At 45.4% G+C, this 24,096-nt stretch overlaps 1 protein-coding gene across 1 annotated transcript in view; it reads left to right on the top strand.

Annotated features, from left to right (window-relative positions):
- Positions 1 to 1,894: 1,894 nt before the first annotated feature.
- LOC114599940 (formin-F-like) overlaps positions 1,895 to 24,096 on the top strand; it is a 134,392-nt gene continuing 112,190 nt past the window's right edge. Inside the window, exon 1 of the mRNA XM_077929300.1 lies at positions 1,895 to 2,019. The gene's annotated coding sequence lies outside the window, so the exon portion shown is untranslated. The remainder of the gene's footprint in view (positions 2,020 to 24,096) is intronic.

Below are 24,096 nucleotides of genomic sequence, written 5' to 3'. Positions count from 1 at the left end.
ATTTCCCTCTCAGATCCTGTATATGCAGAGGAGGAGGCAGGGCCAAGTTTGGACACAGGTGGCATCTTCCACAATGATGCCAGACTCTTTCATCCTGCTGAATAAGGTTGCTATCTTTTCCACCAACCAGTGTATCTATGCCCTTATTGGCAGCTTGATGTGTGTGGATATTGTTGTGAGTGCTTGGTGTGTGTGTTTGTGTGCACGCGCATGCGCGTTAAGCTTTATGCCTGAGTCTTCATTTCCTTCCTCTCATCTCCTAATAATAATAATAATAATAATAATAATAATAATAATAATAGGGTTTCCCCAGCCACTCTGGGCTGCTTCCAACAAAATATTAAAATACAATAGTCATTCAGATATTAAAAGCTTCCCTCAACAGGGCTGCCTTCAGATATCTTCTAAAAGTCTGGTAGTTGTTTTTTCCTTTGACATCTGGTGGGAGGGTGTTCCACAGGGCGAACGCCACTACCGAGAAGGCCCTCTGCCTGATTCCCTGCAACTTTGCTTCTTGCAGTGAGGGAACTGGCAGAAGGCCCTCTGCGGTGGACCTCAGTGTCTGGGCAGAACGGTGGGGGTGGAGACGTTCCTTCAGGTATACAGGACTGAGGCCGTTTAGGGCTTTAAAGGTCAGCACCAACAGTTTGAATTGTCCTCGTAAACGTACTGGGAGCCAATGTAGGTCTTTCAAGACTGGTGTTATGTGGTCTCGGGGACTGCTCCTAGTCACCAGTCTAACTGCCGCATTCTGGATTAGTTGTAGTTTCTGGGTCACCTTCAAAGGTAGCCCCACGTAGAGTGCATTGCAGTAGTCCAAGCGAGAGATAACTAGAGCATGAACCACTCTGGTGAGACAGTCTGCGAGCAGATAGGGGCTCAGCCTGCGTACCAGCTGCCCTGGACATAGAATTGACCTGCGCCTCCATGGACAGCTGCGAGTCCAAAATGACTCCCAGACTGCACACCTGGTCCTTCAGGGGTACAGTTACCCATTCAGGACCAGGGAGTCCTCCACACCTGGCCGCCTCCTGTCCCCCCAAAACAGTACTTCTGTCTTGTCAGGATTCAACCTCAATCTGTTAGCTGCTATCCATCCTCCAACTGTCTCCAGATACTCACACAGGACCTTCACCGCCTTCAGTGGTTCTGATTTGAAAGAGAGGTAAGGCTGGGTATCATCTGCATACTGATGAACACCCAGCACAAACACCCTGATGATCTCTCCCAGTGGCTGCATGTAGACGTTGAAAAGCATGTGGGGAGAGGACGGAACCCTGAGGCACCCCACAAGTGAGAGCCCAGGGGTCTGAACACTCATTCCCCAACACAACTTTCTGAACACGGCTGAGGCGGAAGGAGCAGAACCACTGTATAACAGTGCCCTAATACCTGTTCCTCCATGTGTTTTCCTTTGCTTCTTCCTCGTCTCTCACCATCAGCCATCCCCATTTCCCCAGTGTAGCTAGAATCCAACCCAACTAAACAACGTTTGGATGTCTGTGAAGGTTCCCTGCAATATCTTTTCTCCACAGCACTTTAAATGACAATAAAATACACCCACTGGAAAATAATAAATTCCTAGCTGTGTTTATGTTTCTGCTGTGTTTATGTTCCTAGTTTCTAGAACTGGAGAAACACTTCACAGTAGGAACAGTTGCTGCAATCATGTGTGAGAGGGAAAGGGATTGTGCCCTTTGTGGGGGATTTTGCCATCAAATGAACAATGCATGCCTATGCTAGTTAGGAAATAAAGGGGTTAAAGACCACAGAGTTGAAAATTGCTAGAGAAGCCTCAGCTATGACTCACCCCCTCATCTTTGGGGAGGGAGGAAGTAAGGCTTATTTCCTGTTCCTTTCTGTCTCTCCTTCTTCTCCTTTGAACCATGTCACCAGACATTTGAAACTGGGACTCCAGACTCAGGCCATGTGTTTGAGACTAACTTCTGCATTTTGCAACTAAAATTACCTTGCCTGTGTCATGCATTAAACGATGCATGAGTGAGACCTCAGATTACGGTAAGTAAAGCATTTAAACTTCCTTACTGTTGTGGTATATTCACTCCGAGAGGGGTAGAGGCGGGGGAGCACAATTGTGAGCTCTTAATGCTAGGACATTTAAAGGTCTAACAACCTACATGTCCTGCACTTTGCAAATGCACATTTCTGTTTTAAACTATTCAGACAGTCAGCCATTTTTCTTTTGCAGTTTCCTACACCCATGGAACTTCAGTATTAACTGGTATTCCCCAGTTATTTCCCAACATCCTAAATTTGGGGTTAATTTGGTTAGCTTATGTGTGATCAGATTTGCACATTAGCAGCTCGGGGGGGGGGTGTCAGGGAGAAAAGCATAACCAGTGATAAAAACAACAGACTCAATATTGTAATGGAAAAGAATAAAAAAAAAGATTGATTGATGTACAGTGTTTAAATCAAAACATATTGTTATGCATTTGCTGGGAAGGGGTAGGCTGTATGCTGTAAAGGTAAAGGTAAAGGGACCCCTGACTATTAGGTCCAGTAGTGACTGACTCTGGGGTTGCGGTGCTCATTTCGCTTTACTGGCCAAGGGAGCCGGCATACAGCTTCCGGGTCATGTGGCCAGCATGACTAAGCCGCTTCTGGCGAACCAGAGCAGCACACCGAAACGCCATTTACCTTCCCACTGGAGCGGTATCTATTTATCTACTTGGACTTTGATGTGCTTTCGAACTGCTAGGTTGGCAGGAGCAGGGACCGAGCAATGGGAGCTCACCCCGTCGCGGGGATTTGAACCGCTGACCTTCTGATTGGCAAGTCCTAGGCTCTGTGGTTTAACCTACAGCACCACCCGCATCCCTAGGCTGTATGCTGAGACCCTTCTAATTCCTGGAATAGTCAGTCAAGTTTCCTGGTGAGGTCCATTAAGGAAACAGAGTGAGTAGCTCTGTGCCAGAGAGAAAATGGGTTGGCCCCCTACATCAACTCATTGGTAGTTAGAAAGATAAAAGCCAGAGTTGAAAATTGAGTTACGTGAGCAGGAAGGTACAAGATGGAAGCAAGCCAGTAGGCTGGGAAGGCAGAGAGTCAGAGCAAAGCCTAATTTCTGCTGGAATCCAATGCTGTGGGTTCCAGAGAGTTAATCATGTTGAGCCTCAGGTTGTATATATGTGCAAATATAATAAAGATACAATGGTCTCTGCACACAGTAGCGCAGAGTTGTGCTTCTCCTTCCTTGCCATCCATTTTGGTCCACCGTGGCTCCTCTGCTGTTTGCTGAACGTGATGGATTTTTTTTAGGCCCAACAGGACCGTTTCATTTTCATTTATTTATTTTAAACAGTGAAGCAGGAATATTAACTGGTCAATTAGAGGCAATGGCAATTTTTTGAGCAGAGGCAGTCAAAATTGCCACTAATTCTCAAGGCGGGTGATGTGTGCTCTGACATCTATCAACAACATTTGACTGTTCTGGACTGATGTCAATGGAAATGTCCTCATCTGCAGTGAATAGATTCTATCCACTTACTAGATTTTTGTGTTGTGTTCCAAAGGAATTATCCTTCCCTGGACTGGAGCAGCAACACTTGTGCATAAGGGAATCCCAACAGAGCAGAACAGAGTTGTCTGCCCCAGGGCTGTTACCTAGCTCACTAGGGCAGCAGCATTAACCCCACACACCTGGGAGCAAGCCTACTTCTAAGAAGACATGTCTAGGATTCTGTTGTAATGTTTGAAATATTAGAAAGAGGAGAGGGGGCATTGATTTTACCTCCTCCCAAAATGACAACTTCATGCCATGTTTACCTCAAGCTCTATCTGATTTAGAACAGGATCATCAACAGTACTAAGCAGCAGTGGCGTAGCGTGGGGGTGCCAGGGGTGCCGGCCGCACCGGGCGCAACATCTGGGGGGGGGCGCGAGTCCAGAGGGAAGGGACAAGTTCCTTCCTCCGCCAGGCTCCCCACCGCCACCGCCAGCCTTGTGCCCTAGTGCGTGCGCGCCCCCCGTCGCCGCCGCTGCGGCTGCGCTCCACTCACTGCTCGCAGGAGGAGCAGCCGCTGCAGCAGCGCAGACGCCGCCACCGACGCCTGGCCGGGCACGGGCAGCCTCCGCACCCTGACGCCGCCGCCATCCCCTCGGCCCAGCCACAGGCGGCGGCTGCTTCTGCCGACTGGGAGGGAGGAGAGCTCCGAGGGGCCTTGCTTGCTCCCCAAAACCCTCCGAGAGGAAGCTGGCGGGCGGGCGAGGGTCTCCTGGCGGAAGGGGGCACCGCTGGCTCCGGCTCTCAGCGCAAGTCTCAGCCGCGTGGGGGGGGGGGCGAGGACGGAGCGCGGCTGGAAGCCCCAGGACCCGGCCGGGAGGAGGAGAGGCGCTCGCCAAGCCCGGATCTGGAGCGCCTCGGAGCGCGGGCTCCACCTACAGCCCAAGGAGAGGAGGGGGCGGTGAGGCGCCCGAGGGGAGGGGGCTTCGGCTGCCTCGGCCCGCGGGGGCTCCGCAAATAATAAATTTAATAAATTCCTGCTGAGCCTTTGGGGGGGGGTCCTTGGCTCCTTCGCTCGCCCCCAGCCCCAGTGGCGTAGCGTGGGGCGTGCAGGGGGGCGGGCCGCAACATCTGGGGGGCGCGCTCGCACTCGAGTGCTAAAATCCATGGGTTAGGGGGCGCAAATTACTTGCTTTGCCCCGGGTGCTGACAACCCACGCTACGCCACTGCTAAGCAGCCATGGCTTCTGCCAATGGGGAACTGTAGTCTGTTAAAGATGCAAAGCAGAGACATCACCTTGCCAACAAAGGTCCATATAGTAAAAGCTATGGTTTTCCCAGTAGTGATGTATGGAAGTGAGAGCTGGACCATAAAGAAAGCTGATCGCCGAAGAATTGATGCTTTTGAATTATGGTGCTGGAGGAGACTCTTGATAGTCCTATGGACTGCAAGAAGATCAAACATCTCCATTCTTAAGGAAATCAGCCCTGAGTGCTCCCTGGAAGGATAGATCGTAAAGCTGAGGCTCCAATACTTTGGCCACCTCATGAGAAGAGAAGACTCCCTGGAAAAGACCCTGATGTTGGGAAAGATGGAGGGCACAAGGAGAAGGGGACGACAGAGGACGAGATGGTTGGATAGTGTTCTCGAAGCTACCAGCAGGAGGCAGTGGAAGACAGAAGTGCCTGGCGTGCTCTGGTCCATGGGGTCACGAAGAGTCGGACACAACTAAATGACTAAACAACAACAAAAAAGATGCAGAGCATTGCTAGGGGACTCTTGTTCCCTCCACAGAGCTTCTATTTCCAGAATCGTATAATGATAGCATGGTATCGACATCCATCAAGACATCAAGGATAATGTACAGTTCATTGGCAAAGGTAACCCACCAGCAAAACCAAGGCCATTTCAGTTCCAAACCCAGGCCTGAATCATTTCCCCCCAAGCAGGTCCACCCCTCTTGAGCACCTTGCCAAAAAGGGAAATATTTGTGACTGGGTGGTACTTCTAGGTCTAGGAATGTCCTCTTAAGGATGGGATGTATCTCTTTAAGGACCCATGCCACCACTTCCTCCTGCATTAACCACTCCCTGGACCCACCTAGTCAACCCCTCTCTGCTAGGGTTGTCATATATCCTCTTTTCCCAGGACACATCCTCTTTTTCAGGTCTGGCTGCCCTATGCCCTCTTTCCCCCGGGCATGTCCTCTTTTTCAGGATTAAAATTTCTGTCCAGGGACATTTTTAAAATTTGGCAAAATGTCTGGGGGGGGTTGTTTGTTTGTTTGTTTGTTTTTATTTACAGTAACACAAGAATTTTTTTCTAGCGCATTAGACTCAGGTTTAAGGCACCTGGCTAAGCTAGTCTGCAGCAGAGAATCACAACAGAGCAGCATCTTCAAAATATGGCAGCCCTACTCTCAGCTAGCTTTCATAAGCTAGTTTGACATCAACTGATAGGAAGTGCCTACAGAGGGTGGTGAATACAGCACAAGATATTATGGGCTGTCCCGTGAATCCGCTGGATGAAATAGCGGAAGAACGTTGCCTCAGGAGAGTGAGGAAAATTCTCAGGGATGATTCACACCCTGGCTGGCACTTTCTTGATCTCCTGCCCTCAGGCAGAAGATATAAAAGCATGATTAGTCACACCAACAGGGTAAAGAACAGCTTCTATCTGTGGGCTGTTAGGCTGCTGAATGAAAAGCAGGGCAACTGACTTTTGGGTTTGGTGGGTGTGCGTCAGTAAACGAGGGGAATTAAGACTAAGAGAGCTGAGTGGGGGGTGCTCGTGTAATCTCACTGTATACAAGTTGTACAAGTGACAATAAAGTTTTTCAATTTCAATAAGCTATGATGGACCAGGATCAACAGAGCAAGTGGTTGCCCAAACTCTTATAGAAGGTCTGGGGACAGCATTATCTGAGGCCAGTTTCCTTTGGATACTCTGAGGACTGCTAACTCAGGGTATCATTGCAATAATTGCTATATTTATAAAGCCATTGTGGTGTAGTGGTTAGAGTGTTAAACCAGGACCTGGACCTCAGCCATGAAGCTCACTGGGTGACCATGGGCCAGTCACAGCCTCTCAGCCTAACATAGGTTGTTGTGAGGATAAGATGGAGGAGGAGAACTAGGCATGCTGCCTTGTTCTCCTTGGAGGGAACATGGGATATAAATTTTAAAAATGCAAAAGACGAAGAACAGGCAGGATATCTGCAACCCCACACCAGATCTCCAGAGAGAACCCAAGAACCCTCCAGGTGCCTTTGACTGGATGACAACGTCCTCTCTTTCCACCGCTGTTCCAAATGGCTGTGCCAGTTTCATATGTGTTCTTTCAGAAGCCTGTCTCATTCCATTTCTGCACCAATCTGCATCTTTCTTTTTAGAAAGAATCCATATGGAAACAAGCTTGTAAAGAACCATTTCAACTCAGTTTTATTTATTTACAATCATCAGTAAAAATATTCAGTCAAAAACCAACTCTACCTTACAATGAAATACAAAAATGCATAAAACGGTACAACTAAAACCAGCAATAAGGTGGATTACAGAGGCAGAATAAACAAATGATTTAAAAAGAACAGAACAGAAAAGAAAGAACAAGAGTTTAAAACTGGAGAAATGAAATAGGCTCATTTGGGAAGACTTGGGAGAAAAGTTTTCAATAGGATATTGAGCATATATAACAATGTTGGGGCTCACTTAACTTCCCAAGGCAACATAATTGCATAGAACTGTTGCCACAACACGAAATCCCTGTGCTTTACCAGAACAGTGTAATTTATTTGGAAAAAAGACAATAACAGGCATTTTTGTACTTTTTTTTTGAGCCGGAAATTGCATGAAATGGTTCAGAGAAGTGCAAAATCCAAAGGATAATTATATTCTAGTCTACACATTAATCCAGGAAATCAGCTCTGCCTGCATCAAAAGTCACATAAATTGCATTCCTCAAGCATCCCTACTTCACACACCCCTTCTAACAACCCCTTCTCCTTAGTTGGGGAAGCACTCTATCTGAGCTCTGTTAGATATTTCCTTTAAAATGCTCAAAAGCACTCTCCAGGCCCCCAGAAACCATAACTAAATAAACAATTAGCTGATACCAGCTGACCTTGCTGAACAATTACCAGGATCTACTTGACAGAAGGACTGGTCAGCTGGACAGGCCACAGGAATAAATTCACTTGTGGCAATTCCTGCAGTTACCAGTTTCCTGCAGTTACCAGTTTCAAAAGTGCTGCCTTCCCTCATTATCCTGGGTATTAACGTGAGAGCAGTGGCGTAGCGTGGGGGGTGCAGGGGGGGCTGGCCGCACCGGCCGCAACATCGGGGGGGGGGGCGCACGCTCGCACTCGCAGTGCTAAAATCCACGGGTTAGGGGGCGCAAATTACTTGCCTTGCCCCGGGTGCTGACAACCCACGCTATGCCACTGCGTGAGAGTACTGCCTGCCAAAATGTCCTCTTCCTTCGAAGACATCAGGCTTCTTCCCTGAATTGCATCTGCTGGTCATGTGAGACAATCTCTGCTGACTTCTTAATTGGTTTACTTTGGGCCAGAGAAGACTTCTGCTGAGAAGATGCTTGCTGAGCAAAAGACAAAATAGACTCATTCTGTCAAAGTTTCCTTTCCAATGGTGGGTTAATCAGCAATATGCCAGCAGCATGAATTGTGGTTGTTGATTTCAAAACCCATAGCTTCTCCCAGAAGAAGGCAGCTGTGCTGCTGGGATGGAGACAAAGGTGCAAGAAACCCGTGTTTACGACATTAATTAGGTGGGTACAGAGACAATGGCTGTGAGGAGGAATATGCAGGATAAAAGAATCACATTTGACCTTCATGTGTATTTGCCTTGGAAGGTAAAAACCAGCTCTTTATTGATGATAATAGCAATGTTCCTGCTGTCAGACTGGAAGAATCAGGGAAGAATGGCAAGTTCTCAACGCCACCAACGCGCATGCTAGGCTTGTCAATCCAAGTAATATTCTTTCTGGGCTTGGTGAATGAAAGCAGAGTATTTAGGACCTTGGACAACAACAATAGGGAGGAAAGGGAAGGAATGCAAATTGGTAGTCTTGACAGCTCTCCAAGGACTCCTGCTTCCTAGACTAATGGAACACATAGAAAACTAATGGCTCTACAGTTTTCGAAAAATGTTTTTATTAAACAATTCCTTGGGTAGCAGTTTGGCAGCTGTGGCTTTTTGTCACTTACTGGACAGTCCACGCTGGCCAAAATGACCACTTTAAGGCAAATATTTAAAGTCATTTTTGCATCTGTTCCATCTGAACCCTACTGGATTGCGCTCCTCCGCCCCCAGGGGTGGGGAAGGTTGGAAAAGGAAGATGGAGTGGTTTTATGTTTTGAAGCTGCTGCAGGGTTCTGCCAAGGCTTTGGCAACTGTCTGCCTTGAAGGAGCTGGAATGTGTTTTAGAGCAGGATGGCTTCATTTCAATGCCACCCATCATAACAGAATTCTACGGTCCACCAGAATGTTGCAATTAAGTGTGCACCTTCAGAATCCCTTAAGTGTTAAAGCAATTAGCATCTGGCGAAATGAACCGTAGTTCATAGAAGTGTATGTCATAATAAATTAGTTAGCCTAAGGCAGGAGTGTTGGCATCTACACAGCTGACTCCTTAGATGTCTGCCAATGCATGGCCGAGAACTGCAGAACCAATTTCATTGTTTTGGAGAATGAAAAGCAGTAACTCCAGAAAATCTACCTCTGGCCTAAAGTCACAACCCAATCACACATTTAAAGCACTCCTTTACCACTTTAACAGCCATTGCTTCTCCCAAAGAATCATGGGAAGTGTAGTTTGGTCAGGGTGCTGAGAGTTGTTAGCAGACCCCTCATAGCACTACAATTCCCAGCACCCTGAGCAAACTACAGTTCCCAGGATTCTTTGGGGGAAGCCATGCCAGTTACAATGGTATAAGAGTGCTTTAATTGTATGCATGCACATAGCCAGGATTTGGGGGGGGGGTTGGGGGGGCAGAACCTCAGTTAAGTATTTTTATTATTTTTTATTGAGTTGGGGGCAGTTTCCCCCTTGCCCCCCTGACTACACCCTTGAATATATGGTGGGGATGCGATACTACAAGATCCTGCTGTAGTATCAATCTCAGGGTCGTGGGTTGGACAAAAGTTTCCTGCATTGCAGGGGGTTGGACTAGATGACCCACGTGGTCCCATCACATCCTGTTGCCACAGTGGCCAACCAGATGATCATGGGAGGGATTCTATGGAATTCAAATTTTAATACAATAAAATACAGTGCAAAGAAGTAATTAAAAAATATATACAATTACGTAGATCTAGCACAGTGCATTACGATTGCTACCACAGGCAGAAAAATCATTAAGTACAATGCCAGGAGTCTCAGAAATTATTAAGAGTCAGGGGGGTAGGGTGGAGTGGGGTTGGGAACCACTAGACTAAAATACAGTCCATGTTGCCTTCTATAATCTCAGTCAGTGCCAGTGCTTTTTTACCTTGCCCAGTAAAACTGGCTGCTTACCAAGTTAACTGCGAAGATTTTCGCCCTCTAACTATTCCAAAGATGTTTTGTGGGTTGTTTCTTGTGCATGGAAGCAAGATGATGCATTCTTCTAAATGAGCAGAGACTGGAGATATGACTACATTAAGTAATTGCTTATCCGTATGTCACTTAAATCGCACAATGATGTTACAGTATGTTCTACCTTTGCACGATATGCATTCAGAAACATGTATTGTTGAAATTTAAAGTTCCTCCTGAAAGCATATGGGAAATAAGGTACTTAGCTGAATGTCCCCCCCGCCTTCTGCCAGGATATGTGTCTAGAACAGTGATTTGGCAGGTGGAAGCTCAAAGGGTTTCAAACTCAAAGTACAGTGATGCCCTGCCAGTTGAGGTTTAGGCATATGCACCACTTTTAAAGAGGCTTTTCTGGGGGCGATGGGGGAGCAAACATCTGGCAACCTTAGCCAGAGCTTCTCTTCTACTTGCCAAAACATCTCATAGCCTTCTCAGAGTCTTTTAAAATCCCAGTGCAAAACCCCATATATAGTAAATAGCAAACTCAAATTCTCCAGGTGTGGGTAAGACTGTTGGCAAAATGGCACTGTGGGTTAAACCACAGAGCCTAGGACTTGCCGATCAGAAGGTCGGCGGTTCTAATCCCCACGACGGGGTGAGCTCCCGTTGCTCGGTCCCTGCTCCTGCCAACCTAGCAGTTTGAAAGCACGTCAAAGTCCAAGTAGATAAATAGGTACCGCTCGGGCGGGAAGGTAAACGGCGTTTCCGTGCGCTGCTCTGGTTCGCCAGAAGTGGCTTAGTCATGCTGGCCACATGACCCGGAAGCTGTACGCCAGCTCCCTCGGCCAATAAAGCGAGATGAGGCTGCAACCCCAGAGTCGGTCACGACTGGACCTAGTGGTCAGGGGTCCCTTTACCTTTAAGTGCAAGAGAGAACGAACAGCAGGTCTGTGAGAACCCCAAGATCTGCAGAAGTACAAATATATATATAGGTGGAAAACGTGCCCCCAATCAAAAGAGGTCAGTGAGAAATATTTCTTTTAAGTGTACTGCCAGATGAAATAAGGAAATCGAAAAGAACATTGTTCATGTACGGGATAACAGCGGGCAGAATTTTAGTAGCAAGAAATTGGAAAAATACAACAATAACTAACACGGCAGATTGGCAAATCCTAATGGCAGAATACCTGCAGCTAGCAAAGGCGACGGGAAGGATAAGAGGCCAAACAAAACAAATAGTCTATAAGGAATGGAGAATTTTTAAAGAATACCTACCTCCTGGCAGAACTAGACTGACCCTTGTATAGTGTAAAAAGTAATTGACCAGTTCACAGGGATGTAAAGAGAGACTATATAAGAACTATGTAACTCTGCAGTATAAGGTAACCAATAGATAAAGTTCAGTGAGACTAACTGGAAGTCATTTTTAATTTTTCTCTTTACAAGATCTATAATTATTTGCATTGTTGGGTGTATAAACAATGTTTGTTATACTATTATTGTGTTTGTTTTTTCTTTCTCTTTTTTCTTTCTACAAATGTATGTATTTTAAAACAATAAAGACATAATTTAAACAAAAAACAAAAGAGCTCAGTGAGGACTCAATACAGTGGTACCTTGGTTCCGGAACGGCTTAGTTGTCGAACAAATCAGCTCCCGAATGCTGCAAACCCGGAAGTAAGTGTTCCGGTTTGCAAACATTTTTTGGAAGCCGAACGTCCGACGCAGCTTCCACTTGCCTGCAGGAAGCTGCTGCAGCCAATCGGAAGCCGTGCCTTGGTTTTTGAACGGTTTCAGGAGTTGAACGGACTCCCAGAACGGATTAAGTTTGAGAACCAAGGTACCACTGTATGTTTGTTGTGGGGTAAAAAGAAACAAAACAAAACATTTCTTCAGAAATAAGTGACAACACTTATTTTCTTTTCTTCATATACTTTAAAATGTCAAGCCATTTCCCTGTTGTAAAAGTGACAGTACTGTGCTTAGTATTTGATGCCATATTCCAGGTTGTCAATGGCAAAAGCAGGACAGCTGACAGTGTCGGTTGAATCCAGCCGGACCCACCTGCTGTTTTAAAAGTTCATTTCTGTTGTTTATGTGACATTTTTTATGATTGAATGCCATAGCTTTTGATAAGGACCTGGAAACTTTCCTGGATATTGTGCTGCATTCTTTCATGGCCCTGCCCACTCCTTTTATTCTTTTTAAAACCTGGCCCTGACATGAGAAATTTTGGTTCTGAGTACAAAAGGTACAGGGGAGATCAGGATAGAAGTCCCAAGGAATCGGTGAAATATCCTTAATAAAGTGTGTGTGGAATGAGCAATGCCATCCAACCCAAATTGCTCAAGGAAATTATTTTATTATTATTATTATTATTATTATTATTATTATTATTATTACACCACCCATCTGGGTGGCTCCTAACAGAATATTAAAAATGCGATGAAACATCAAATTTGAAAAGCTGGCAACTCCAGGTAGGGCTAGGAAGTCTCCTCTCTTTCAATCCATGTAGATAATATAGAGATAGATGGACCACTGGATCTGACTCAGTATAAGGTAGATTCCTTTGTTCCTATGCTACACTTATCACATGCTTGTGGGGGCAGAAAGTATTCGGTAATAATAATATTAATATTATTATTAATAATTTATTATTATTATTAATACCCTGCCCATCTGGCTGGGTTTCACCAGCCATTCTGGGAGGCTCCCAACAGAATATTAAAAACATGACAAAACAGCAAACATTAAAAACTTCCCTAAAGAGGGCTGCTTTCAGATGTCTTCTAAAAGTCAGATATTTCCTTGACATCAGATGGGAGGGCATTCCACAGGGTGGGCGCCACCACTGAAAAGGCCCTCTGCTTGGTTCCCTGTAACCTCACTCCTTTTAGTGAGGGAACCACCAGAAAGCCCTTGGAGCTGGACCTCAGTGTCCAGGCAGAATAATGGGAGTGGTGATGCTCCTTCAGGTATACTGGGCCGAGGCTGTTGAGGGCTTTAAATGTCATCACCAATACTTGGAATTGTGCTCAGAAACGTACTGGGAGCCAATGAAGGTCTTTCATGACCGGTGTTGTATGGTCTCGGCGTCTACTCCCAGTCACTCCAAGAATCTGTTGTATGCTACAACCAAACCAGTCCTATCACTGGGCAGAATGGGGCAACTGTATCAGGTGGTAGATGCTGGGGGCAGTGGTGGCTGCCTTCTGGTAGTTCCTCCTGAGACCCCTGGGCATTTCCCTGTGTTGGAAGACAGAGCTGTATATGCCACATGGCCTCCTAAATTAGCCAGTTTCTTTCAGATGCAGTGGAGGATATGATTCCATTTCTAGTGTTGGTAGTCAGGGTGGCCACGAAGCCCCAAGTTGGATCACTAGACGCAGCTTCAGCATGGATATTGAAATCACCCAGAACTGTTCTGGGTTGCTCCAACACAAAATCTGAGGTGGCCTCTGCCAGCTTGGCGAGAGAAGCTGCTGGGCAGCTGGGTGGAAAGTACACCACTAGTAGTCCTAGGTTACTGTCTACTTGGCCCAACTTGAGAAGACAGAGGGGTTTCCTTGTGATGGAAACGGAAGTTCTGTGGACCACTGCAACTCCTCCTCTGGCACTGCAGCCCGTGTTGATTCTGCACTGAGTATCCAGGTGGACACAGCTGGGTTAGATCAACTCCTAGCTCACCCACCCAGGTCTTGGTAATAAAATGCCAGGCTGGCGCCCTTTTCATGATCAAGTCATGGATAAGTGCGACCTTATGATGTGCTCATCTAGATAATGAGTGATAATGCCTGCGTAGTCCAAACAGGGCCTCTGAGAAACAAGAAGGAGGGTGAACACAGGTTTGTCAAAGTACAAACTGTTATGTACTGAAGTTTTCACCCTGGACCAGCAGGGGGATACTGTAGATAGTTTTCACTCAGTTTTCACTCAGGTCCACATATGTAAATAAGGAATTGAAAGTGACGTTCGGTGATTGGATAGTTACAGAAAGTTGTTACTGTTGCTTTGTAGTTGAGCTCTTTTTAAGCAGGCTGGCTCAACCCTTCAGCCAGTGTGGTGCAGTGGTTAAGAGCGGCAGTCTCGTAATCTGGGAAACCGGGTTCGCGTCTCCGCTCCTCCACATGCAGCTGCTGGGTGACTTTGGGCCAGTCATACTTCTTTGAAGTCTCTCAGCCCCACTTACCTCACAGAGTGTTTGTTGTGGGGGAGGAAGGGAAAGGAGATTGTTAGCCGCTTTGAGACTCCTTAAAGGGAGTGAAAGGCGGGATATCAAATCCAAACTCCTCCTCCTCTTCTTCTTCTTCTTCTTCTTCTTCTTCTTCTTCTTCTTCCTCTGTTCTCGGCCTGTGAATAAACAAGAGCTGTTTGAAGAATCGCTGTGTCGTCTGATATGTTCACCCACAACTTAACACAAAGAGTCCTCTTCAAGGTCCAGGGTTGTATATGTACGTTCCAGTGAAAACACCTCAGTGCAGAAGGGTTCTCTGAAGCTGTAAAATCTCAGAACCAGCGAATTAGCTGAAGGTCAGTAGACAATTAAAGGAATTTAATCATAAAGCAATCCATGTGCAGCCGCGTGCTGTCTGTTAATTATCTCGCAGTGCTAGAAATTAGAGAAATAAATCAAGGTTGCAACTGGTTGCTGTTTTTTACCAGAGCTTGTACAAAGGAGCTTATTAGTAAAAGCATACAGAGGATAAATGTGCATTATTGGAATGGTAGGAAGATAAACTTTAGTATTCCTAGCTGCTGCTTTCTATTTCTTTTGCTCTCCTTCTTTCCTCTGTGTTTTGTGTTTCCGTGTGTATGTGTTAGCACTGACCATTGCTAATTAGCTTCATCCTATAAACACCCTCATCAGTCTGCATTCAGAAGTAGATAGTTAATGGCAATTTTCGCTCTTCAGAGCCCTCTCAGTGTATGAGGAACAAACACTTGTCAACCAACTAATTGGTATACTGAGAGGCTTTGTGCAGGATGTCTTGTGGAATACAGGGTGGGAAGTGGATTATTTATATGCAGGTGGGGTGGGGGAGAAATTCAACAAAGTTTGCATTTAAAGGCAAACCAACCAAATTAACACTTCCTGAAAGAATACATGAGCCAAAACAGCCATCCTTTGAAATTCACACTTTCCCAAATTTTGCTGTCCATATGTATAAGAATTCAGCTATCCGCAAAAACAGCACGCAAAATTACATTACATAATGGAAGATTGCTTTGTCCAAATAATGTGTCTATTAGGTTAAATTGCATTCAAAATAATGTGTTTATTAGGAGATAGTCATATCAAAATGCTGATGTATTTTCATGAGGATTTTTTTTTAAGTGAGCAAATGGCTGCAGAAACGATTTGCATTTATTTATTTTATTTATAAAAGCTTTTCTAGACCACTGCATCATAAAAAGCACATCGCAGCGGCTTACAAAAAATGTAAATAACATAAAAGCAAACGATAACATCATAAAAAGTTAAAAACAAGTTAAAAGCAAAAAAGAAATTTAAAATGTTTTAGCCTTGATTCCTGCATTGCAGGGGGTTGGACTAGATGACCCTTGGGGTCCCTTCCAACTATACGATTCTATTAAACACCGATAGAGCATTGTGTTCTCTTAAAGACCTGCACAGGGCTGGCAGAATTGGAAAGTTTTCAGCAGGCATTTAAAAGCTGGCATGGGATGCATCCGCTGAATCTCTATTGGCAGGGTGTTCCACAGGACAGGGCTGATGACATTAAAGGTGCAATGTGGGGAACTGAATTGAAGATTGGAAAAATGAGAAACGGAGCAAACTGAAACTGACAGATCCACCCACAGGTTTCTATCCTTCCCCCTGTCTTCATGACATTAGCTGACAGGCTTTCGTGTATTTTCAGTCTGCGATGTTATGGCTCTTTGCTCCCCAGCTGGAGAAGAATACTGATGACTCACACAGTGGAAGATCAAATGTGGATTTGTCATTCTAGACCGGCAAGCACAAGAAGAATTCTGTTTGTGAGTGCAGTACTGCTTGAACCACTTACATATTGGGTATTTGTTGTGAGGGGTTGCCGTGTGTGTGCTTTCACCGCTCCCTGTTAATGGGACACAGCACCATGGACAAAGCAGCCCCTCCTCTTATGTTTTCCCTGCTCATCTTCCTGTTTCTCTCTCAGGTACAACATTTGATCTTTCCTCTTCCTTCTCAGGAACCTGGGCATCAGGCACTGTGGCTAAAGCATCTGAGTTTCTTCCTAACACATGGAGCAATCCCAACTCCTAGCCAGGAGAGGTTCTGCCACTCAGGGTGGACTGTGGTGGGTAGCAAAATGTGGGTTTCTACTGTGCCAGCTTCTGCAGCAGACAGTCCTGGATCAGACAAATTGCTACTACAGTGGTACCTGGGTTACATATGCTTCAGGTTACAGACTCCGCTAACCCAGAAATAGTGCTTCAGGTTAAGAACTTTGCTTCAGGACGAGAACAGAAATCGTGCTCCGGTGGCACGGCAGCAGCAGGAAGCCCCATTAGCTAAAGTGGTGCTTCAGGTTAAGAACAGTTTCAGGTTAAGTACAGACCTCCGGAACGAATTAAGTACTTAACCCGAGGTACCACTGTATCTGGACTAGCTTAGGATTCTTCTTGCCCCTGCTGGTCACTATTGGCATCTGCTTGTCTATGCTTTTCACAAGTGTAATGAGGACATCCATGCTGGTGGAGGACCTCTGATGGCAGAGCCCAGCAGAGCTCAGCTGAGTCTGACGGAGGGACACCTCTATGAGTCAAAGTGAACACCTGAATGAAATATCAGAGGAATGGGAGGGAAATTGGTATTGACCCAACTGTGATAATTTTTAAAGCAAACACCCTCCACTTGGGAGCAGGTAAATAAATGGAAAGAGAATTTGTCCTCCAGGTTTTGCTTCTAAATCAACTGCAACCTATTTGCAGTAATAGTGGATTTCCTGTACTGGAAGGAGGAGGTGGTAGATTATACCTAAGTTCCCTTTTAAATACTGTTATAGATCGGGGGGGGGGATCCCCCTGAACCCTAGGAATGAATAAATGCTAGGATTTTGATTAATTGGGATATGGATTAAAACATAAACTGCAGAGTTGTGCCAGACAGGGAATTCCTGGGCTGGCATATGCAAACCAAATTGGTACAGCTACAGCTATCAAGAATACAATTGAGGGCCATTAACTTATTCCCCCAGGTGTGAACAAAGGCTGGGGATTTGGGAGGTTGCCTGGGTAACTTCTCGGGGGGGGGGGGGAGGGCAAAGGGTTTTCTGGGATGAAGAAGGGGACACCCATCTTGGAGGAGAGCAGCCTGAAGGTTGCCTGCACTCCAGCCTCTGGAAATGTGTATGCCGTAAAATCTGGACTCCCTTCATGCAGACTGAAGGTGTAAATAGGTGAATAAACCGTATTTCTTCTATTCTCCGAAGAGACACAGACCCTGTGTGTGTGTGCCTGGGACCCCATGGGCTCTTGCCACCGCTTGTCAGAGAGAGAGAGAGGCAGGCACCTGGCTTTTGTGACAATACTATGACTCTAACTCCTTGCTGACTTTATTTATTATGTCAACACCCTGCCCCTTCTCCAAGGAGATCCATGCGGCATGCATGGTCCCCGACCCCCTGCTCTGCTATTCTCACAACATTATACAGTCCTGTAGGAGGTTATTTTATTTTAATTATTTCGTAAAATTCATACACTGCGTAATTGTAAAACAAAAACAAAACCCAAACACCTCAAAGCAGTTTATAAAAAGATGAAACAATAAAATCAAGGCTAGGCTGCAAAAGTGTGAGTGGCTGAATATGAGCTTCATGACTGCACAATGTTTTGAAGCTGGTTGGGTCCTACTCTGGCACTGTGTCAGAGCGCAACTACTGGGCCACACTGACTTAAGTGGATCATAGATCAACTTGCAAACATGCAGTATTCTGCTTGATGGATAAACGGAAGCATGCTGTGCTGGAGAACTGTCATCTAGGACCTCTTCACAGCTGTAGTGCAAGCAAAGCCCGCTCTCAAAATTCTAATCAGGCGCCTCTCAGGATAACATCTGCCTTTTTGCTTTTCTCGACAGCTATAACAAGGGTTGCAATTATATTCATAAAGGTCCTGCAAGTGGGTGAGTGTGTATTTGCCCTGTAACGCCTGTGAGATCCATTAGTCATATATTACCATACACTTATAGACTAATGATGTTGGGCCTCTATTCTGAAATTGCAATAGGGGCCTTTTGTTGTTCGGGGCACAAACAGCATGCAAACAAGTAACACTGAGAAATTTATGTGGTTTGACTTGTTATGTGGTTTGAATCTACAGTGTGGGTTTTGAGGAGTTGGAGATGGTGTTTATATGGTGTGGCAAGTATAGTGGGTGGGACATTGCAGATGAAGACCAAGATGTGGGGTTTTTTTTTTGGGGGGGGGGGTAGGATGGCGATGCAGGGTGGACGGACTGAGGGAGCACTGGATTGATTCTGCCTGTCTGCCAATGCTGCAAAAAGGAAGTTTACTTTAGGCAAGAGTTTTCCACTATGGTAAAAGCATTAGACAAAGCTGGTATTTTTCCATTAGAGTGAGATAAGCTACCTGATGACTTATCTCTGGGAACAGGAGTGGCAGAGCTCTCACAGCAGGAAGCTGAAATATGAGAAATCCGTGTGTGCTTGTTGAGAGATGGCTAGCAGCAGCAGCAGCAGTTTAGGACCTCCCTCTGGGACCAGAGAAAGAAAAGTTTACTGAACTGTATAAAAGACTGAACCCCGCTGCTCATTTACAATGTTACAATATTTTGCACCTTTTATCTTATTGTAAGGTAAAGGTAGAGGACCCCTGGATGGTTATGTCCAGTCAAAGGCAATTATGGAGTGTGGCTCTCATCTCGCTTCAGGCCGAGGAAACCAGTGGTTGTCGACAGGCAGCATTCCAGGTCATGACTAAACCACTTCTGGCGCAACGGGACACTGTGATGGAAGCCAGAGAGCATGGAAACGTTGTTTACCTTCCCACTGCAGCTGTACCTATTTATCTACTTGCACTGGTGTGCTTTCGAACTTCTAGGTTGGCAGAAGCTGGAACAGAGCAACAGGAGCTTACCCCATTGTGCGGATTTGAACTGCCAACCTTCCGATTAGCAAGCTCAAGAGGCTTAGTGGTTTAGAGCGCAGTGCCACACACATCCCCTATCTTATTGTAACTAGTATTTAAGAATGTTCCTCAGTAAAGCTTTGAGGCTTGTTCTTGTGGTGGAGAAAATTCATTTCCACACAAGGTGCAGATCATGGACTCTGCTGAACAACTCTGGCATTACTCACCTTTTCCCTAAATGAAAACAAAAACTTCCTTTGCATCCTCCACTTGAATTCAAGAGAAACATCTATTCCTTTGAAGACTCAACTTGAAATCTTTCTTTAGCAGTTGCCAGGGGGATGTCCCCATGACCCCAAGATGACGCAACTGCAAAAGAAAGATTTCAAGTTGTGCCTGTGAGGGGCACAGAGGATTCAGAATCCAGCCAGTTCCCCTCCGCTGCTGTAGGTTAAACCACCAGTGCAGTATAATACTGAAGGAAACTGAGAGATGGTAACTTACTTAAGACTAGGGCAGGGTAGGGAAATGAATGGATCTCCAAGTGCTGTTGGCAGCCAGAATAGACATGGGGTTGCCAGCATGGAGCCATCCAGGAGCTGATGAACTACAACTCCCATCATCCACAGGTCAGACATGATGGGAGTTGTAGTCCAGCAACATCCAAAAGGCCACAGATTAGCCATCCTAGAACTGTAGACATTCCAGTAAACACCTCATGCTCTGATCATGCAATCCTATCTGCAGTTTATTGGGAATTGGTCTTAGTAAACCCAGTGGGACTTACTTCTGAGTAAATATTCATAGGACTAGCCCAGTGTTTCTCAAGCCTGGGTCCCCAGCTATTGTTGGACTACAACGCCTATCATCCATTCGTCCTGCTAGATAGGGATGATGGGAGTTGTAGTCTAACAACAACTGGAGACCCACTCCACAACCTGTTAGCCACAACATCACCCCAGGTTCCACACCCCTGCTGGTGTTTTTAGGCATATAGACAAGTTATAGCTAGAGAACACTTTGTTCCGTCAGCTAATGGTGGGTTTCTGTGGCAACAGACGTTTGCTTGTAGTAGAGGCAGCTTGACCTTGAGCAGCAGGGTGCCAAACCAAACAGGCAATCATTAGCTCTGTAGGTTGTCAAATGAATTCATGCAAAATGTGAAATCCATAAAATAATAAATTACATTGCTTGAGGCAAGCAGCGTGTGTTTTAAGAATTCACATTTCCTTGATAAACAGAGACTCCAGAAGTGTTTAACTTTTCCTTGGGTCTCATGCAAAGAATGATTTTGGTACGGAAGTTGCAGCAGCACAATGCTATATCGAGGAGAGGAATGCCATGCTGTTGATTCCAGGTTTAGGAACAATAAGAATTAGGTTCAAATCCCCTTCTCAGCTGCAAACATCAGGATGTTTAGCTGGCCACGACTAGGGATGATTGAACTTTCCTGGCCTGGATTCAGAATGGGCTTGCCTATAATGTGCTAATTTGGACTCCATAGAGTCCAAATAGTGCCATAGAGCCGTCCTCCAGATAGTGGTGTCACTGTCACTTAATGGAGCAAAGTGGTGGCAAGACCAGGGCAGCACTAGCAGACCGGCAGAATCAATCCAGTGCTCCCAGCAGTCTGTCCACCCTGCATCGCCATCCTGCCCCCCCAACCCCACATCTTGGTCATCATCTGCAATGCCCCACCCACTATACTTGCCACACCATATAAACACCATCTCCAACTCCTCAAAAGATTCCATCAACAGTGTCTCTGAAAAATTTTACACACCACTTGGGAAGACAAGCGAAGTAATGCCAGGGTACTGGAAGAAGCAAAGATCACCAGTGTCGAAGTAATGATTCATCAACGTCAACTTTGTTGGACTAGTCATGTTGTGCAGATGCCTGATTATTGGCTTCCAAAGCAACTACTCTATTCCAAACTTAAAAATGGAAAGCGTAATGCTGGTGGTCAACAAAAGAGGTTTAAAGACTGTCTCAAGGCAAATCTAAAAAAATGTAGAATAAACACTGACAACTGGGAAACACTGGCCTGTGAGTGCTCCAATTGGAGAACAGCCTTCACCAAAGGTGTCATGGGCTTTGAAGACACTCAAACTCAGGACACAAGGGAGAAACATGATAAGAGGAAGGCACACTTGGCAAACCCTCACCGTGATCAACTCCTGCCTGGAAACCAATGTAATTTACAATGAGTTAAAAAGGGTATTTAGGTATACCTTTCCCAAGAAACCAGAGGCCTTCCTGGGCATTGTCGACCAGAAAGTGTTAAAGAAGGATAGAACTTTGTTTATGTATGCAACTACAGCAGCAAAGTATTTTTGCAAAGTATTGGAAGACACAAGATTTACCCACACTGGAGGAGTGGCAGACGCAACTGATCGACTACATGGAACTGGCTGAAATGACTGGCAGAATCCGAGATTTGGGAGAGGAAACAATCGAAGAGGACTGGAAAAAGTTTAAGGACTATTTGCAAAAACGTTATAAATTGTATGAATGTTAAGAATGTGCATGATTTGGAAATTATAGCTTCAGCAAACTGATTTAGTGAATTGGAAAATAAGTCACAAGAAGGATAAGGTGGAGATTTGAAACAACTTTATTATGTTTATTTTAAGGTACAAGTAATGGAGAAACTGTATTTTGAATCTAGAAACATAATATCTGAAAGATACATTAAGGTATGAAATAAGGTAACAAATTGCTGATGTTTTTTATTCTAAAGTACGCTGGATTTGGAAGATGTGGGGAAGTCCAGTTGGATTTGCAAAAATGATTTGAAAAGTTGAAATTTTTTTACTTTTTCTTTTCGCTTTTTTCTTTTTTCTTTCTTTATGTCTATCAAATTGACTTTGTATGTGAAAATCCAATAAAAATTTATATATATATAAAAAAGAAACCAATGTCCCCACTGTGGAAGGATGTGTGGATCCAGAATTGGCCTCCACAGTCACTTACGAACTCACTGCTAAAACTGTGTTCCTGGAAGACAATCTGACTTGGCCACAAGAGATCGCCAAAGAAGACTTGCCACAACTGATAAACTCAGAATGGATGTGAATTAGCTCATTTTAAGCTCAGGCCCACTCCCAAACTCCAGGTCCCATTGCTGTGGAATGCAAGGCCAGGAATGTTGGACTAGGACCGGGGCCACCCAGGTTCAAAACTTTGTGCAGACAGGAAGCTCACTTTAGGCCAGACTCACTCTTGCAACCTGACCTCCCAGGATAAAAGAAGTCCATTGGGTGCCCATGAGTTCCCGTGTTATGAGAGAGGGAGAAAAACTTTATCCCCTCTTTGGATGCCATGCTTAACTCTATACACTTCTATCATGTTCCCTCTTACTTGCCTTTCCTCTGAAATGAAAAGCCACAAATGCTGAAATCCTTCCCAACAGGGGAATAGCTTCCCTTTCCCCGGGAAAACCTGCTGCTTACTACTGAATTGGAACAAATTGTGATGGCTTGTGAATGCTCTGTGCAATAAGTACCTCTGCTCACTCAGAGATATATACAGTTCTTTATTTTACATATGTACAAGCAATGCATTACAATCATGCATCTGAATCCTCCGGTTCAGATTCTGGGAGTGGCCTACGCCAGCTTCTCCTCCAACAGAAAAGGCGGGGAAGTGATGTCTCTTCCCCCTCCTCTTTAACTCTCTCCTCTCCTTGGCAGACAGAATAGGCATTGTCTCACTATCGGTGCCAGAACTTCCTGTGCGGTGCTGAGGCTCTGCTTCAGCATCTGAGATCCTTCCCGCCTGCTGGCTTTCCCCTCTTTCCTCCATCGCCACTTCCTGCCCACCTCCCTCTGCCTGTTCCTGCTCCTCCCTGGCATTCTCTGGCAGTACCATGACACAAATGGCAATTGAGTTTTCTGCAGTGGTAAACAGCAGGTTTCCCCTGGGAAAGTGGCAGGACAATACAGTTCAGACACGAACCTGCAACGTGTGGACCTGTGCCTGGAAAAACGGGCGCAAAAGGGAGTATGGATGAGCCCTTAGATTAACAAACTGGAAAACCCTCCCTGTGGAGTCAAACCACATAAATTTCGCAGTGTTACTTGTTTGCATGCTGTTTGTGCCCCAAACAACAAAAGGCCCCTTTTGCAATTTCAGAATAGAGGCCCAACATCTTTAGTCTATAAGCGTATGGTAATATATGACTAATGGATCTCACGTGCGTTACAGGGCAACTGCAAACTCACCCACTTGGTAATACATTGCAGGACCTTTATGAATATAATTGCAACCCTTGTTATAGCTGTCGAGAAAAGCAAAAAGCCAGATGTTATCCTGAGAGGCACCTGATTAGAATTTTGAGAGCAGGCTTTGCTTGCACCACAGCTGTGAAGAGGTTCTAGATGACAGTTCTCCAGCATTTTGTGCACATTCAAACTTATAACTTTAGCAAGTAAGATGTGACATGACAGAATTATGTAGAATTATGCATATAATGGGGAAAGTGGACAGAGATAAGTTTTTCTCCCTCTCGTACAATGCTGGAACTCACAGACACCCAATGAAACTGAATGCTGGAAGAGTCAGGACAGATAAAACAAAGTACTCATTCCCAAAGGACGCAGTGATAGCTATCAAGTTGGATGACTTCAAAACAGGAGTAGACAAATTCAAGGGGGAGAAGGCGTTTGGTGCTATGATAGCAATGCTCTGCCTCAATGGTCGGAGGAAGCAATGCTTCTGAATACTAGTTTATGGAAACCACAGGAGGGGAGAGGGCTCTTGAGGTCAGATCCTGCTTAAGGATTTCCTGCAGGCATCTGGTTGGCCACTGTGAGAACAGGATGCTGGCCTAGATGGACCACTGGCCTCATCCAGCAGGCTCTTATTCTGTTCTTAAACAGGAGCACACTCTTTAGTACAGTGGTACTTTGGGTTAAGAACTTAATTCATTCTGGAGGTCCGTTCTTAACCTGAAACTGTTCTTAACCTGAGGTACCACTTTAGCTAATGGGGCCTCCCGC

This window comes from Podarcis muralis, chromosome 5, assembly GCF_964188315.1.
Source record: "Podarcis muralis chromosome 5, rPodMur119.hap1.1, whole genome shotgun sequence".
NCBI classification, from domain to species: domain Eukaryota; kingdom Metazoa; phylum Chordata; class Lepidosauria; order Squamata; family Lacertidae; genus Podarcis; species Podarcis muralis.
Note: the sequence above shows the minus strand (reverse complement) of the source record. Positions and strands in the feature narration are given on the sequence as shown.